This window comes from Oncorhynchus kisutch, linkage group LG14, assembly GCF_002021735.2.
Source record: "Oncorhynchus kisutch isolate 150728-3 linkage group LG14, Okis_V2, whole genome shotgun sequence".
NCBI classification, from domain to species: Eukaryota; Metazoa; Chordata; class Actinopteri; order Salmoniformes; family Salmonidae; genus Oncorhynchus; species Oncorhynchus kisutch.
The window spans coordinates 73,469,252-73,480,977 of record NC_034187.2 but is presented as its reverse complement, the minus strand read 5'-3'; the positions used below and the strand labels follow the sequence as shown (position 1 = coordinate 73,480,977).

Here is an 11,726-nt window from a genome sequence, read left to right as displayed (position 1 = left end):
CAGACTTAAAAATGTGATGTACATTTCCCAATGAAAAATAAACAAATTAAAACAATTGCACTAGACTCAGATCCTCAAAATATGTGTACACGCATGCATTATTTTATCAGTGTCATTTATTCAATACAAAATGCATGGGAGATTAATGGAAATATTTTATTTTTTAATCACTCCAGTCCAGTAGTAAGACTGATCAAAATGATCCTCTGCTACCTGACTCTCTGCTACCACCAGCTGGTACAAATTGGTCATAAAACAAAGGACCACAAAAGACTGTCATGTTTTAAATAATGACTGTGTCATGTTTTAATTATTTATTAGAAAGCTATAGTCATATACATTATCTTGCAACAGTGTGCGGTTCACATCATTCATATAAAAACACATGCACTCTTAATGCTTGTATAAAATCAAAGGTTAATCACATTACCTCTCACACATTCACCTGAACAAAATAGGTCACCATGACATTCTAAACATTTAAGACCTGGAATTATTTCTACAAATCCTCATAGAAAAAAAAGTGAATTCTGACTTTCAATATACATGTATAACTTTAACTTATTGAGTGAAAAAAATAATTGACTCAAATTCTGAATCAAACTCTGAATACTGAAGTTGTAAACGGGGCATCTCAACATTTCAGGCTTTACCTTCAGATTATTACATTTTTCATTCTTAGTTAAATAAAATCCATCCTGTAATACTTAGTCATCATTTGAACAACACTAAAAGAGAGGGGGGGGGGGGGGGGGGGGGGGGGGGGAAATCGCATTCGGTACCCCTTGGTGTACAGTAAATGATGTTAAAAGTGTAAACTCAAAAGTTGGTGCCTCCTCATCAAAAGGTAAATGCAACTTTTGTTGAACAGTTCTTGATCTTACACACACGGTAAAGTGGGATTGGTCACCAAAGTGTAGTAAGTCGCTCTGGATAAGAGTGTCTGCTAAATGTTTTAAATGTAAATGTAGTAAAGCTCTCTGCTCAGCCTTTTACATTCAGTTTATGGTTAATTTACTTTCTCCTTGTTCAACCACCTATTCAACCAATGTAATATCCCCACCTCTTGAACCTCCTCTCCCAAATTCTCCTCCTTCCATCTCCCCACAGAGTTGTTGGGTGCAGTGGGGATGTAGTCCTTTCATTGGCTCGCTTTGCTTTTAATCATCGTGTCCATTGACAGCTTTGGTTCTCCCCGAGCCTCTCCTTCGTTTAGATGAGCTGGCTGAGTTATTCCAAGAGTCTCTCTCACCTACAAGAGGACAAACAGGGAATAGGCTCCTTGATGAACATCAGCAAATATGATTATGCTTTATATACACTGCTCAAAAAAATAAAGGGAACACAAAAATAACACATCCTGGATCTGAATGAATGAAATATTCTTATTAAATACTGTTTTCTTTACATAGTTGAATGTGCTGACAACAAAATCACACAAAAATTATCAATGGAAATCAAATTTATCAACCCATGGAGGTCTGGATTTGGAGTCACACTCAAAATTAAAGTGGAAAACCACACTACAGGCTGATCCAACTTTGATGTACTGTCCTTAAAACAAGTCAAAATGAGGCTCAGTAGTGTGTGTGGCCTCCACGTGCCTGTATGACCTCCCTACAATGCCTGGGCATGCTCCCGATGAGGTGGCGGATGGTCTCCTGAGGGATCTCCTCCCAGACCTGGACTAAAGCATCCGCCAACTCCTGGACAGTCTGTGGTGCAACGTGGCGTTGGTGGATGGAGCGAGACATGTCGTCCCAGATGTGCTCAATTGGATTCAGGTCTGGGGAACGGGCGGGGCAGTCCATAGCATCAATGCCTTCCTCTTGCAGGAACTGCTGACACACTCCAGCCACATGAGGTCTAGCATTGTCTTGCATTAGGAGGAACCCAGGGCCAACCGCACCAGCATATGGTCTCACAAGGGGTCTGAGGATCTCATCTCGGTACCGAATGGCAGTCAGGCTACCTCTGGCGAGCACATGGAGGGCTGTGCGGCCCCCCAAAGAAATGCCACCCCACACCATGACTGACCCACCGCCAAACCGGTCATGCTGGAGGATGTTGCAGGCAGCAGAACGTTCTCCACGGCGTCTCCAGACTGTCACGTCTGTCACATGTGCTCAGTGTGAACCTGCTTACATCTGTGAATAGCACAGGGTGCCAGTGGCGAATTTGCCAATCTTGGTGTTCTCTGGCAAATGAAAAACATCCTGCACGGTGTTGGGCTGTAAGCACAACCTCCGGGTCCTCATACCACCCTCATGGAGTCTGTTTCTGACCGTTTGAGCAGACACATGCACATTTGTGGCCTGCTGGAGGTCATTTTGCAGGGCTCTGGCAGTGCCAGGTGTCTTGCTAATTGCATATCATTTCCACCTGTTGTCTATTCCATTTGCACAACAGCATGTGAAATGTATTGTCAATCAGTGTTGCTTCCTAAGTGGACAGTTTGATTTCACAGAAGTGTGATTAACTTGGAGTTACATTGTGTTGTTTAAGTGTTCCCTTTATTTTTTTGAGCAGTGTATATAAAAATACATTCCACTTGACTCTGATGCTTAGGTTACCATCCTCACGCTCAGAGACGCTCTAAAGGAGAGGGTTCTTGATAGTCAGTCAGAAGCAAAAATAACAATTAAAAATACTAAACTGGACAAAGACTTATGGCCAACATAGTCTTTCTGTGCAACAGTTGACTGTGGGCTTACCATTAACTCAGGCTCATACCGCACCATCCCATACAGACAGAGAAGTGTGATGAAGGCCTACAGAGAGAGCGGTAGAGAGCACTGACACCACAATGAGAGCACTCATCTCCCATATAGCAGTCACATGTCAGAGCATACCAATGGTATTACACAGCCTAAATAGCACATCATTGTTATGGACACTTGCGATATTAGAATTGGAACAGGGATAATTTTTAAGGTAAACACATGTTCGTGCACACACACACAGAGAGCGAGAGAGACATGGCTCTTACCACACACAGAAGCCACTGGAACACAGACCGGCCTTGTGTTTTGGAGAACACATCCTGACCAAACTTGATGCATGCTAGGGCCTCCAGGAAGGCTATGGCCCTGTGGGTTAGATAGAGACCGTTGTTAACGGACACTCACCACCAAACATTCACCTTTAACAATAATTGCATTTTACAACAAGTATTATCTATAGCAAAATATAATTTTTTTGTTAATGGCACTATGTTAAAATGCACACAGTCACAGAAAACAAATACATTTCCTCATTAATTCTAGTCACCAGACTGCAGAGGGTACATAGACTTTTGCTGTGCTTATAATATTGAAGGGGTGAAGCCAGGGGCATATAAGGCCCTCATTGTTTTCTATTTAATAGTGAGAGAGCAATCTGGTCACACGTGGTTACCAGCGCCTAGTCAGGGCAATCACTAGCTTAGGACTGAGATGAGGTCAGCATCTTTACAATATTTTGAATAAAACTGTACGTGACCTAATTTCCCATTCACAACACTTCTGAGACGTTTGTCAATGACGTGGTCGCAACATTAGAAATGGCCACTAGAGGATCCAGACGAGACTCACCCAAACATCCAACATTGTGTTCCCACTCTTTTGCACTGTGTGTCTGTCAGATACGCATAATACTGTCTGAAAGAACAGGAAGACGAACATTAGATACAGTTTATCTACAGCCATGACAAAAACGACTGTCAAATCATTACGATAAACAGAACGGTTTACAGAAATAGTTCAAAACTTATTTAAACTCAATTCCATCTATATGAGAAGAGACTGCACGTGTCTGTCAAAACCCCCTTGTGCCTCTATAATGTAGAGCACGTGTGGAGTGGCATGTTGGATGGGTCCCTACCGTACAGTAGGGGCTGTGATGATTCCGAGGAGGAGGTTCCGGCACCAGCTGAGTGTGTGAAAAGCCTGGAACACGAAGATGTGATTCAGGAAGAAAGTGTTCAACTCAGTCAGCTGTTTAGAGGAAAGGAGGACAGACAGGAAGTAAAGTAGTCCAGCAACATGTATATTAAAACCATCACTGAACTCCCAGCTTAGATACCATAACATCTAGCCCATAATCTTCAGCACCGTCAATAAGACAAGATCATAGAAAACAAACTGTTGTAAATTATTATAATTTTTTTAATACAAATATTGTTCAACTCCATTTGTTTCACAAGTGTTCAATCGCAAATGACTTATCAGTCAATATACACAGAGTAATGACATAAATGTATTCTGAATTCTAACCCTGACACTCCATACTATGTATAATTTCCAGGTCAGAGGTCACCTGCCAGAGGATCATAAAGAGGTAGATCCCAGCCAACCTCTGGAAGGAGGACTTGGGGTCTAACCAGTGTATGTAGGTCCAGCTGGCTGGGGTGAACTGGAGCAGAACTCGTTTCAGCTTCCCTGTGGTCGTATGGATGTCTCTGAAGACACATCATAGATACAGATATACAACCAGAGGTACACCTACACACTGGGAAGTACCACTGATGAGTGTTCAGACACAGACACATAAGGTTAAACACACAGATACAGGCAAAAAGAGAATTACATACGCTGAGTGTACAAAGCATGCCGTTCCATTACATAGACTGACCAGGTGAATCCAGGTGAAAGCTATGATCCCTTATTGATGTCACTTGTTTAATCCACTTCAAATCAGTGTAGACAAAGGGGAGGAAACAGGTTAAAGGATTTTTAAACCTTGAGACATTTGAGATATGGATTGTGTATGTGTGCCATTCAGAGGGTGAATGGGCAAGACAAAATATTTAAGTGCCTTTGAACGGGGTATGGTACTAGGTGACAGGCACACTGATTTGAGTGTGTCAAGAACTGCAACGCTGCTGGATTTCACACTCAACAGTATGGTGGTAATTACAAGATTATGTTATAATACTTTTATTCCATCAAATGGTAGTTTTATTCAACAGCATAGAGGGTTCTTATAACTATTGTGTCTGTGTGAACTGAAAGTGGGCCTAGGAGATAACACTGACAGGAGATTTACAATGTCTTTCGGATACCGCATTCCAGAGCATGAGTTAATGTTTCTGTTCTATATGGTACCAGGGAGAGATGACCCCAGGGCCAGACCTAAGTCTCTACACAAAGATAACTGTTTTTATCTGCAGATACTGTCTGCTGTGAATTATAAGTATCTTTCATACAAATCTTAACCTTGTGACCCATTCCATACATCTGTTGTTTGTCATGTAGACTGAAGGGAGTTTATCTTAGCTATAAAATACCTTTGTACTTTTGTCTCGGGGCTCTGAACGAATCATCTGAAGGGGATTCATCGACCAGCCATCATAGAGCACTAAATCAATTCACTTTATATGTGTGTGTTGTATTGACCTGCTTCCTTATTAATAAGTGAATACAGATTTAGTTGAAAGTATAACTCTGACTTGTATGATAAGTTTGCCTCTCCTCATTTGATAGTATAGAAATTAACCACCACAACAGTTTCCTGTGTGTATCATGAATGGTCCACCACCCAAATAACATCCAGCCAACTTGACACCTGTGGGAAGCATCGGAGTCCACATTGGCTAGCATCCCTTTGGAACGCTTCAACACCTAGTAGAGTCCATGCCCTGACTAATTGAGGCTGTTCTGCGGGTTAAAAGGGGTAGGGCATCTCAATATTAAGGTGTTCCTAATGTTTTGTACACTCAGTGTAAATGAGAAAGCACACATGCAATTAATCAGAGCAGGCAGAAATTCAATAAAATAATGTAGTTTAACTGTATTGTGCCATCTGTCATGAGACTACAGGAAAAGGGAGGAATCCAATAGAAGGATAACTCACTTGATGCTGGCCAATTGGTAGGTGTGCATCTCTAGGAAGCGACACACAGTCATGCCCAGCCAGATGCCCCCTCCATTACAAAGCAGGAAGTCCAGGATCACCTGGTCCCACCAGCACTCAGAAAAGTTAGGGAGCAGGTGCATGAAGAACAGCTGAGAGAGCGAGACAGAAAGAGAGCGAGGTGAATGAGGAGCTGACATTTGACTTAAATGAGCACATCCAATAGAATATATCAGAAGCAACATATGGACTGAAACCGAAATGTGATCTGTTGTTAGAAATTGAGCAGGACTTCACAAAGACATGTGTGTCCTAAAAGGCACCCTATTCCCTATATAGTGCACCACTTTTGAGGGTCCATATGGCTCTGGTCAAAATTTGTGCACTGTATAGGGAATAGGGTGCCATTTGGGATGCACTTTTATTTACCTCAGTGAGCTCCCTGGTGATGCTGATGGTCCAGCAGACACCGTAGCTGCGGATGAGCAGGGCCTTCATGGCCCAGTCCGCAAAATTCCCAAACACAAAGATGTCAAAGTGGCTCAAGATCCGCTCCCAGGTTATCACGTGGCAGTTCACTGCATATTCCTGCAGGAGGAGAAAGGCCAGGTAAGACATGAACACAGAAAAGGCAGAGAAGACATAATACAGTGGTGAGAAAGGAAATGGGTATACCTAGTCAGTTGTACAACTGAATGCCTTGAACTGAAATGTGTCTTCTGCATTTAACCCCTCTGAATCAGAGGTGCAGGAAGCTGCCTTAAATCAACATCCAAGTTTTCGGCGCCCAGAGAACAGTGGGTTATAACAGCCTTGCTCATGGGCAGAACGACCGATGAGTAGGTGTCCAAACTTTTGACTTGAACTCTATAACATTTGTAAAAAATTAAAAGCCTCTCGCTGTCAACTGCAAGAACGGGCAAATCTGGTGCAGTCCATGAGGAGAAGATGCACTGCAGTACTTAATGCAGCTGGTGGCCACACCAGATACTGACTGTTACTTTTGACCCCTCCTTTGTTGAGGGCCACATTATTCAATTTCTGTTAGTCTGTGGAACTTGTTCAGTTTATGTCTCAGTTGTTGAATCTTGTTATGTTCATACCAATATTTACACATGTTAAGTTTGCTGAAAATAAACGCAGTTGACAGCGAGGACGTTTTTTTTGTAGTTTTTAGTTTATAGAGTACAAGTCAAAAGTTTGGACACCTTCTCATTCAAGGGTTTTTCTTTATTTTTACTATCTTCTACATTGTAGAATAATAATAATGAAGACAACAAAACTATGAAAACACACATATGGAATCATGTAGTAACCAAAAAAAGTGTTAAACAAATCCAAATATATTTTAGATTTTAGATTCTTCAAAGTAGCAATCCTTTGCCTTGACAGCTTTGCACACTCTTGGCATTCTCTCAACCAGTTTCACCTGGAATACTTTTCCCACAGTCTAGAAATAGTTCCCACATATGCTGAGCACTTGTTGGCTGCTTTTTCTTCACTCTGCAGTCCAACTCATGCCAAACCATCTCAATTGGGTTGAGGTCGGGTGATTGTGGAGGCCAGGTCATCTGATGCAGCGCCATCACTCTCCTTCTTGGTCAAATAGCCCTTACACAGCCTGGAGGTGTGTTTGGGTCATTGTCCTGTTGAAAAACATGTTAGTCCCACTAAGCGCAAACCAGATGGAATGGTGCATCATTAAGTGTGCACCATTAAGTGTGCCTTGAATTCTAAATAAATCACTGACAATGTCACCAGCAAAGAACCCCCACACAATGACACCTCCTCCTCCATGCTTCACAGTGGAAACCACACATGCAGAGATCATCCATTCACCTGCTCTGCGTATCACAAAGACACGGCGGTTGGAACCAAAAAATCGTATATTTAGACTCATCAGACCAAAGGACAGATTTCCGCCGGTCCAATGTCCATTGCCTGTGTTTCTTGGCCCAATCAAGTCTCTTCTTCTTATTGGTGTCTTTTAGTAGGGGCTTCTTTGTAGCAATTCGACCATGAAGGCCTGATTCAGTTGATGTTCAGATGTGTCTTACTCTGAAGCATTTATTTGGGCTGGTAACTCTAATGAACTTATCCTCTGCAGCAGAGGTAACTCCTGGTTGACCTTTCCTGTGGCAGTCCTCATGAGAGCCAGTTTCATCATGACGCTTGATGTTTTTTTTTATTGCACTTGAAGAAACGTTCAAAGTTCTTGAAATGTTCCACATTGACTGACCTTCATGTCTTAAAGACTTGGTCTTTTACTACATAGGGCTATCTTCTGTATACCACCCCTACCGTGTTACAACACAACTGATTGGCTCAAACGCATTAAAAAGGAAAGTACATCTACAAATTAACTTAATTAAGGCACACATGTTAATTGAAATCCATTCCAGGTGACTACCCCATGAAGCTGGTTGAGAGAATGCCAAGAGTGTGCAAAGCTGTCCTCAAGGCAAAAGGTGGCTACTTTCAAGAATCTCAAATGTATTTTTTTATATAATGAAAGGTACCACACACGTTATATATATATTTATATATATATTATATAAACAAGGACATTTCTAAGTGACATACACACACATACTATCGTTCAAAAGTTTGGGGTCACTTAGAAATGTCCTTGTTTTCCATGAAACATGAAATGAGTTGCAAAATGAATAGGAAATATAGTCAAGATGTTGACAAGGTTATAAATAATGATTTTTAATTGAAATAATAATTGTCCTTCAAACTTTGCTTTCGTCAAAAGAATCCTCCATTTGCAGCAATTACAGCCTTGCAGACCTTTGGCATTCTAGTTGTCAATTTGTTGTGGTAATCTGAAGAGATTTCACCCCATGGTTCCTGAAGCATCTCACACAAGTTGGATTGGCTTGATGGTCACTTCTTATGTACCATACAGTCAAGCTGCTCCCACAACAGCTCAATAGGCATGACAACCGGTGACTGTGCTGGCCACTCCATTATAGACAGAATACCAGCTGACTGCTTCTTCCCTAAATAGTTCTTGCATAGTTTGGAGCTGTGCTTTGGGTCATTGTCCTGTTGTAGGAGGAAATTGGCCCCAATTAGGAGCCGTCCACAGGGTATGGCATGGCGTTGCAAAACGGAGTGATAGCCTTCCTTCAGATCCCTTTTACCCTGTGCAAATCTCCCACTTTACCACCACCAATGCACCCCCAGACCATCACATTGCCTCCACCATGCTTGACAGATGGCGTCATCACTCCTCCAGTATCTTTTTATTTTTTCTGCGTCTCACGAATGTTCTTCTTTGTGATCCAAACACCTAAAACCTACGATTCGTCTGTCCATAACACGTTTTTTCCAATCTTCCTCTGTCCAGTGTCTGTGTTCTTTTGCCAATCTTTATCTTTTATTTTTATATTGGCACGTCTGAGATGTGGCTTTTTCTTTGCAACTCTGGATAGAAGCCCAGCATCCCAGAGTCGCCTCTTCACTGTTGACGTTGAGACTGGTGTTTTGCAGGTATTATTTAATGAAGCTGCCAGTTGAGGACTTGTGAGGCGTCTGTTTTCTCAAACTAGAAGCTAATGTGCTTGTCCTCGTACTCAGTTGTGCACCGGGGCCTCCCACTCCTTTCTATTTTGGTTAGGGCCAGTTTGCGCTGTTCTGTGAAGGGAGTAGTACACAGCATTGTACGAGATCTTCAGTTTCTGGGCAATTTCTTGCATGAAATATCCTTCATTTCTCAGAACAAGAATAGACTGATGAGTTGCATTAGAAAGTTCTTTGTTTCTGGACATTTGGAGCCTGTAATTGAACCTACAAATGTTGTTTTTTTCAGATACTCAACTAGTCTAAAGAAGGCCAGTTTGATTGCTTCTTTAATCAGAACAACAGTTTTCAGCTGTGCTAACAATTGCAAAAGTGTTTTCTAATGATCAATTAGCCTTTTAAAATTATAAACTTGGATTAACTAACACAATGTGCCATTGGAACACAGGAGAGATGGTTGCTGATAATGGGCCTCTGTACGCCTATGTAGATATTCCATAACAAATCAGCCATTTCCAGCTACAAGTCATTTACAACATTAACAATGTCTACACTGTATTTCTGATCAATTTGATATTATTTTAATGGATAAAAATGTTGCTTTTCTTTCAAAAACAAGGACATTTCAAATGACCCCAAACTTTTGAACAATAGTGTGTGTGTGTACACACATGCATACATATATGTGTGCGTGTCCCACTTCTAAAACCAAAGTTGCGCCTCGGTCTCCTGCAAATGTCATTGGATTACATTACCCTCCAGATTGGAGAGCTTTCCAAACCTAAACCAGGATCACTTCATCAGAATTTAGCCTACCTTTTCATTGTGAAAACATGGCATGGATTTAAACTAAAGGATGGATGTAATAGGATAAATGCTAGAGGGAATGGAGGGGGAGTCATTGATCATCTTGAATACAAGCTCCAGCGTTAAGTTTCCCCAAAGTACAGATCTAGGAACAGCTGCCCCTCCCCCGATCATAACCTGACACATTAGTTGGAAAAATGCTGAACTGACCCAAGATAAGCGTCTAGGGGCAACTACACCCACCGAATATGGTGTCCGGCATGCGGTAAATGAATACAGTACCATATTGAGATAAAAATCACTCACCATGATATCAGCCTCACGGTTAGCATAGCGAAGGTTGGGGTCCACCCAGTACATGAGTCACCTGAGCCCAGTTCAGGAAGAGGAGGATGACCAGGAACAGGAAGTACAGAACACTCATACCTGACAACAACAGGAAGGAACCAATCAGAGCTGAGTTCCATGAACATGGTTCCATAAAGTAGTTCCCCTGATGATTTTTTTTTTTTTTTACCTTTATTTAACTAGGCAAGTCAGTTAAGAACAAATTCTTATTTTCAATGACGGCCTAGGAACAGTGGGTTAACTGCCTTGTTCAGGGGCAGAACGACAGATTTGTACCTTGTCAGCTCGGGGATATGAACTTGCAACCTTTCGGTTACTAGTCCAACGCTCTAACCACTAGGCTACCCTGCCGCCCCATATGTGATGACATATACTGTGCAGTAGGCCTACTCACCAAATACCATGCGACCAAAGCGCAGGATGTGGTCGGGTGAATGGACCTGAAGTGTTTAAATTAAATACTGCCTTTACACACTTATACATGTATCTACCATTATAAGAGTGGCTCTACCAAAACCCTCATACACTGCACTTCCAAAGTTAACGTAGCATATACTGCAAACAGTGGGTATCCCATTCACTCGTACAATCAAAACTATGTCAAGCTGCAAAAGGCCATGCTGAAGACTAGTTTAGAATCTTGGAAGAACTCAAAAGACCTGAACAACTATTATGTGACCAATGATCTACACTAGAACAACATTCCTCCCACTCACCCCATGCAGACACACGTTTTCTACCAGGTGCTGGGCTGAGCTATTGTCAAGTACAAGGCAATGAGAGTGAGTACCATTGGGGAAGGCCAGGACACTGATGATGAGGAAGAAGGAGACAACCAACAGGAGACCCACTCGAAGGTTGTTGTCAGCATCTGTATCCTCCCTGGCAGAGAGAGCAGGGTTTAACATTTTTAAAAAGCATTGGCTGAGATATGCAATATGTACATTATTCTCAGAGGATAAAGTGAGGTTTACGATGACACAGTAAACAGAAAATGTGACAACAAAAAAGTTTACTTGATTTTTGTATTTATAACAATAAGGAACATTAAAATGTCTAAATGTACGTAGTTCAGTTATACAATTGAGTTTACACTTGGGTTAGATTAATAGGCCATGTTATCACAACCACTAGGTCTACTTGCTGGTCCAATGAGCCGTCTACTCTCAACTGTCATTGGGTTACCTGGAAAATACGAAGTAAATCAAATT

At 41.7% G+C, this 11,726-nt stretch overlaps 1 pseudogene; it reads right to left on the bottom strand.

Moving 5' to 3' along the window:
• Nucleotides 1–276: 276 nt before the first annotated feature.
• Nucleotides 277–11,673, bottom strand: LOC109904391 (phosphatidylserine synthase 1-like; annotated as a pseudogene).
• Nucleotides 11,674–11,726: the final 53 nt, after the last annotated feature.